Source organism: Fukomys damarensis, unplaced genomic scaffold (assembly GCF_012274545.1).
Source record: "Fukomys damarensis isolate Sample0158 unplaced genomic scaffold, DMR_v1.0_HiC HiC_scaffold_18, whole genome shotgun sequence".
Taxonomy (NCBI): Eukaryota; Metazoa; Chordata; class Mammalia; order Rodentia; family Bathyergidae; genus Fukomys; species Fukomys damarensis.
The window spans coordinates 4,252,282-4,258,752 of record NW_022900930.1 but is presented as its reverse complement, the minus strand read 5'-3'; the positions used below and the strand labels follow the sequence as shown (position 1 = coordinate 4,258,752).

The 6,471-nt window shown below is 53.3% G+C and overlaps 1 protein-coding gene across 1 annotated transcript in view; it reads right to left on the bottom strand.

Moving 5' to 3' along the window:
* Got1l1 (glutamic-oxaloacetic transaminase 1 like 1) overlaps positions 1-2,719 on the bottom strand; it is an 8,976-nt gene extending 6,257 nt beyond the window's left edge. Inside the window, exons 1-2 of the mRNA XM_010605146.2 lie at positions 2,555-2,719; positions 732-816 (exon numbers count right to left, since the gene is read on the bottom strand). The gene's annotated coding sequence lies outside the window, so the exon portion shown is untranslated. The remainder of the gene's footprint in view (positions 1-731; positions 817-2,554) is intronic.
* Positions 2,720-6,471: the final 3,752 nt, after the last annotated feature.

Below are 6,471 nucleotides of genomic sequence, written 5' to 3'. Positions count from 1 at the left end.
TGGTGTTACCAGGGACTGAACTCAGGACCTTTCACTTTCAAGGCAGGCACGGTGCCACTGATAATCCCCAGCCCCTGCTGGAACCTTTAATGGGGGATCTTGAGGTCCCTGGAGTGCACCCTCAGGCAGCCAGGGAACCCTAGACTCTGCATCTTTGCTGGCCGTGAGGTCAAAAGCTTTGCTCTGCTGTGCATTCTCCCAAGGAGGCGCCACCACAGGGATAAAGCAACAGGGCCAACCAATCACGCACCCGAAATCTCTAAAACTCTGAACCGAAGCAAACCTTTTCTCTTGATGCTGGTGATCTCAAGTATTTGTTCTAGTATCAGAAAGCCAACACAGTACGAACTGAAAAGTAACTGTGCCTTCCACGCATGGCCACATGGATGGGATGGGCTTTGTAGAGGTGGCCGTTGTGTGCTGCTTCTCTTCCCCATTTTCTAGAAGTCTTCCCCTCTACCTCGTAGGTGAGGACCCTCGGGCGCGGCTACATTCACGGTTAGTCCGTCAGCCGCAGTATCACGCACAGCTGCTTTCCGTGTGGAGAAGCTCCCCCACCAAGGACTCTGAACTGAGCCGAATGGATGTGACTTCAAGTTGCTTCCAAGGGGTAAGAGTGCAAGTTCTGAGTTGCACATGGAAAACTGTGCTGTTTGCTGGGCCCGTCTTGGAAGTCCGCGTATGGGGGAAGGAACACAGGCTGGGGAGCAGCCGAGGGGTGGTAAACTTACCGTGCTCACGAGAAACACTCTTCCTACTCCTGGTGACAAACTCTCCCTTCTTCCTCGACTCACAGTGAGTCTCAGTCCATCCCTGCTATTATAACAAAATAGTCCGGATGGAGTGACTTGCAAACAACAAAAAAATACTAGTCCCAGTTCCAGAGTCAGGGAAGTCTGCGAGCCGGGCAGCAGCAGAGTCCAAGATGGCAGCGCCTACCTCCTGTGCCCAAAGGGACAGAGCAGCTCCCTCCAGCCTCCGTTATTGGGACTGCAACCCTGCTCACAACGGCAGTCAGCACGACTCAGTCACTTCCCCAAAGCCCCACCTACACGTTGGGCAATAGGTTTCACCATGACAGCTCTGGGGATAGCAACACTCAGGGCACAGAGGGCCACCCCGCAAAGACTCTTGGCCCTGCCTGGCCGGCCGGGGACCTTTCCTAGCATCTGCTATGGAGATGGAGGAGGAGAAGCCCTTTCCTTGCTGTCTCTCATGGGATTTTAAGAAAGCAACCCTAGAGCCTGTAGAATCTACTGGGCCCTGACATGGAAGAGGAAAAAATAAAGCCAACTAACTCTACACAAGGGAGCAGAATCATAGCTGACTCAAGCCTTTAGTTCCTGTCAGTGTCATTTGGTCACAAGCAACAGAAAGTGACTCAGACTGACTTAAACACAAGCAAAGTCTACTGAAGGGACACGGGTAGCTCACAATGCATTATTTTGTTTTTGCAGACCGAGGATTGAATCCAGGGACTTTGAACAGAGATAGATCCCCAGCCCTTTTTAAATGTTTTATCTTGAGACAGGGTCACGCTAAGTCACTAAATCCCTCAGGCTGGACTCAAACTCTCCATCCTCCTGCCTCAGCCCCCTAGAGTGCTGGGATTACAGGGTGCACCACCACCGCACCTAGTTTGGCTGCAGATTTTGACGCACAGCAAGATCAAGATCAAAATCAAACTTTATAAGGAAGCCCGCGAGGATTCCACCCCTGAACACCAGAGGGCGCTATGACTGCTCCACTCTGACCTCTCTGCTGCTCCGGGAGACCCGACATTTCAGCTCAGCTTTTAGAGCGGGAATGAGTCTGATTGGCTGAGGCCCGGGTTCACTCACTCACTCACTCACTCACTCACTCACTCACACACACACACACACACACACACGCACACGCACGCGCACGCACACGCGCGCACACACACACACACACACACACACACACCCCGTTAACTGATTAAATCCCGTCATTTCTTCGCCCTCTCTACTATCTGACTTTTGTAATTAAATTCAAGACATTTCAGAATTTTTCTTTTACCAAAAGCAAGTGGTGGTGGTGCACACCTGTATTCCCAGCCACCTGGGAGGCTGAGGCAGGACGAGTTATGTTTGATCCCAGCCCAATTTAGTGATTCAGAAAAATCTTGTCTCAAAATTGAAAAATAGAATAAAATAAACTGTAGCTCAGTGCCAAGGCCCTAGGTTCAATCCCCAGTTATCCCAATACAAAAATAAGAGAACTGGGAGATTTAGTATGTTACCATAGCAGCCCCCAACCTGCTCAGGTAAGCAGCCCCTGCTCCATCTCCCCTGTGTGGAAGGTGATGGCGATGTCCGGGGCTCCTGGAGTTCACCCCTCCACCCTTCCTACGGTTGTCTTACAGTCACCATCCCCAATTCACTCCCGCTGCCCGCCAGAACCTTCCAGTTCCTCAGCACACAGGCAGCCTGGCCTCCAGCCCTCACATCTTGCGCCCATTCCTCTGGGGCGGCGGCGGGGAGCTGGGGGCAAAGGGCTGAGATGCCAGGTGAGGAGAGGAGCAGCCGCTAACCGTTGGCCGCTGAGGGCACCAGCATGGTGACGAGCTGGGCTGAGAAGGGCAGCGTGGGAGGACTGGGAAGACTGGCTCCTCGGCAGCCAGGTCTTCTGACTGCCGGAAAGCAGGGCCGGTCCCTCTGGTGTCCCCAGCACAAGGCAGACCCCGTGAGAACTCCGCAGGGTGACCGACCTCTGTCGGTGTCTCCACACGCTCCTCCGCCCACCCCAGACCGCACCGGCGGGCGACCCCACAGAGCCTGGGAGCCCCGCAGTTCCGTCCTCCCACTGACTGCTCCGGTGCCTGCTCACCACAACTCACGGCGGCCTCTGCTTTCAGCTCGCTGCTGCTGCCTGTCCTTGGCTTTGCTTGTTCCTTCTATTTACTGATTTTTCTCTCAGCTGAGCGTGGTGGCGCACGCCTGTAATCCCAGCCACCTGGGAGGCCGAGGCAGGAGGAGACCCTGAAATCAGGAAAAGCCTGGGCTGCCTAGTGAGTCCGAGGGTGGGCTGAGCTCTATAGTGAGACCCTGCTCCGAAAAATAGAAACAAAACACACATGTGTGTGCACACACAAAGATGGAAAGAAAGAAAGAAGGAAGGAAGGGAGGCGGGGAAGGAAGGAAAATACAGGGTTTCACTCTCCTGGCCAGGCTGGCCTCCGACTCCTGAGCTCAAGTGACCTTCCTGCCTCAGCCTCCAGTATAGTTAGTATTACCTGTGTACACCGCTGCACCTATACAGTTCCTTCTATTTTCGATGTTCAAACTTTAGAGTGCTCCAGGGCCTCGCCCTCTGATTCTCTATGGTAACCAAGCAAGCGGTCACTTCCGTGAACTTAAATACCCATCTCCCAAATCCATACACCTGGCTCTACTTCTCCCTACAGACACGAAAATCCAATGCCTATTTGATATTCCGATAACTAAGGATTCATAGACCTTTCCAAATTTACTGTGTCCAAAAATTAGCACAGAGTTTCATAACTGCCACCACGTCTTCTCTCATAACATTTTCTGGATTTTTGTTTGCTTTTTAAAACAGGGTCTCACTATGTAGTCCAGGCTGGCTTTGGTCTTGCAATCCTCCTGCCTCAGCCTCCCCAAAGGGCTGGTTTACAGGCATGTACCATCATGCCCAGCTACATTTCATAAATGGCAAGTCTGTTCTTTCAGGTGCTGGGCTCATGCCCGGATTCTCTCTTTTTCTTTCATCCCCTATATATTAGCCAGTTTCACACTACTGTTACAAAATACCCATGCTAGTGACTTTGAAGGGAAATAGGTTTAGTTAGCTCATGGTTCTGGAGGCTCAAGGGCATGATGCCAACATCAACTTGGCTCTGAGGAGGGCCCCACAATGGGTGGCATCAGTGGCAGGGGTGTGGATGAGGAGAGACTATAGCACAAGACAGGAAACCAGAAGAGGTGGGTAAAACTGGCTCTCTGAGAACTAACTCAGGGTGTCCAACTGCCTCCCCCTGGGCTCCACTTTTTTTTTTTTTCCTATTGTGGTACTAGAGATTGAACCCAGGGCTTTTGCACTGAGCTACATTCCCATCCCCTTTTTCACATTTTGAAATAGGGCCTCACTAAGACCCTAAATTCCCAGGTTGAGCTTGAATTGGGATTCTCCTGCCTCAGCCCCCCAGAGTGCCTGGATTACACTGTGCCCAGTTTAAGCTCCACCCCTTAACGGTCCCACAACTTTTCACGCTGCCAAGCTACGGAGCAAGCCTGCGACACACGGACCCTTGAGGAACATATTCAAACCGTGTCCAATGTCACGTCGGTGTACACCTGTCCCTCAGGGTGACACCGCTGCAGTGGACGGGAGCGCGGCACTCTGTGTGGCGGTACTGACGGTGGGTGTGTAGGGCGACAGGGGCACAGGGCCCAGCAGAGTGAGTGCGCCCCCTTCGTGACTGTGAGTGAGACTGAAATGAGAGCCTAGGTCCGGGGCCCTTTTGGTGTGGAGTCCGATTGTTACCCCACTGGCTTTAGGATGCCAGTGAGTTCTTAGAAGAGCGGAAATAATGTGATTGTGTGATTCTAATCGAGACAAGTCCTTCCGGGAGCTCGTGAAGGTAACCAGAGGTCACCCCTTGGGAGCAAGGAGGGAGGCCGAGAGCCGAAGCCCCACGCTGCCTTTGGGAGAGCGGAGAAGCGGAGCAGGGCCCCAGCTCATTTCCCTCCTGGGCTTCGGGTTCGTGGGAACAGCACAACCCCGCCAGGGCTGGGCACCGGGAGCCTGGCGGTGACAGATAAGCTTCTACTCTGCCCGCACAGCGCTGCCTCTGGGGCTGGGCCAGGCTGTGCTCAGCTGCAGCCCAGGGGCCTCTCACCCGAGCCCGGGTCCTCTCCAAGCTCCCGAGGTGGTCGGCAGAGCCTGTGTCCTTGGTGCTGTAGAACGGGTGGCCTTGTGCCCTCGAGGCCAGTGAGAGCATGTCTTCCTCCTCCGCCTTGGACCTCAGGGTCTGCTTTCAATGGCTTCCCCGAGTAGGGGCAGCCCACCCAGGACAAGCGCCCTCACTACTAGCTTTCAGCCAATTGATTGGTGACCTTAATTACACCTCAGCCAGGCGTGTGTGCAGCACTGTGGGAGGCTGAGGCAAGAGGATTGCAAATTCAAGCCCAGCTCTGCCACACACACAAAAATCCCTTCATCCCTGTCACGCAGGAAGTACATCCTACCACCTTTGCTCTGGGTAGGCCTCCTACTGGTTACGAGCAAATTAAAGTCCCCCCACATTCATGGGAAGGGTTACATAAGCACGTGGGCCATTGGGTTCATCTCAGAACTACACCTGCCACAGCAGCCAGGGACTTCTGCAGAGAGCAGCCCTTCCCTCCGTGGAGACTGGAGTAAGTGGTAAATTTGTTTTAACTTTTAAATTGTTTTATCGGTACATTTTCACACAATGATTACGTCCATTGCAGGGAATTCATACTTGTGTGTAACAGATGTTAATTCTTTTTACTTTTGCTTCCCCTCCCCTCCCTCGAGTGGGGGATAACTTTTGGAGACCAAACTCTCAAAATGTTTCTCAGTGGGTGTGGTGGTGCACGCCTGTCATCCCAGCCCTTGGGAGGCTGAGGCGGGAGGATCTCTGTGAGTTCTAGGCCAGCATGAGCTACATAGTGAGTTCTGGGTCAGTCTCACTACATAGTGAGACCCTGTCTCAAAAGAAACAAAGTTTCACACATGCTTCTCACTGCCGTGAACTGGAGTGCTCAGAAGTGGCCCCACATTGAAGAAAGGGCTTTGACTAGTACGGTCCTCACATCCAATGACAAGTATCTTTGTGAGAGCCAGGGGAAGACACGCAGAGCCTGGAGTCGTGTCTGTGAGCCAAAACCCCAGGAAGGAGGAGGCACAGGGCTCTTCCCGCAGCTTCTCCAGAAGGAAGCAGCCCGGCCCGCACCTTAATTCCAGACTTTCTGCCCCAGACTGAAATCACCTGTGTTGTTCGAACCCATCAAGTCACAGTTGCTCCTATCGGCAGCCTTGAGGGACGCACTCACGCCCTGGGCTCAGTGTCCAGGAAACAGACTTGGGCCTCAGATGTGACAGCTCTCAGACTCTACAGACCCATCAGTTCCTGTGGTTGCAAGGCCCTAAGAGGCCCTGGACCAGGGCAGTTCTACGGCCAGGTTAGCACAAACTACATCAATCACACAACCCGGGGGTGTCCATGCAGCTCAGTGAAGCTCTGCAGGAGGGAGAGCCTCCTTTACCTCCCCTTCACGGATGGATTTGTTGGGCACAGCTACTGTAAATAAGTAAAGGTGAAGTAACTGTCATAGACTGTGTGACCTTGGCTTGCATAGGATGGAAGGTAAAGGGTCCAGGACTGGAGCGGCGGCACCACACTAATAGAAGCCCAGGCTCTATCCATCTGGCTCTTCTGTCATCTGACCCAAGGTGGCTGCC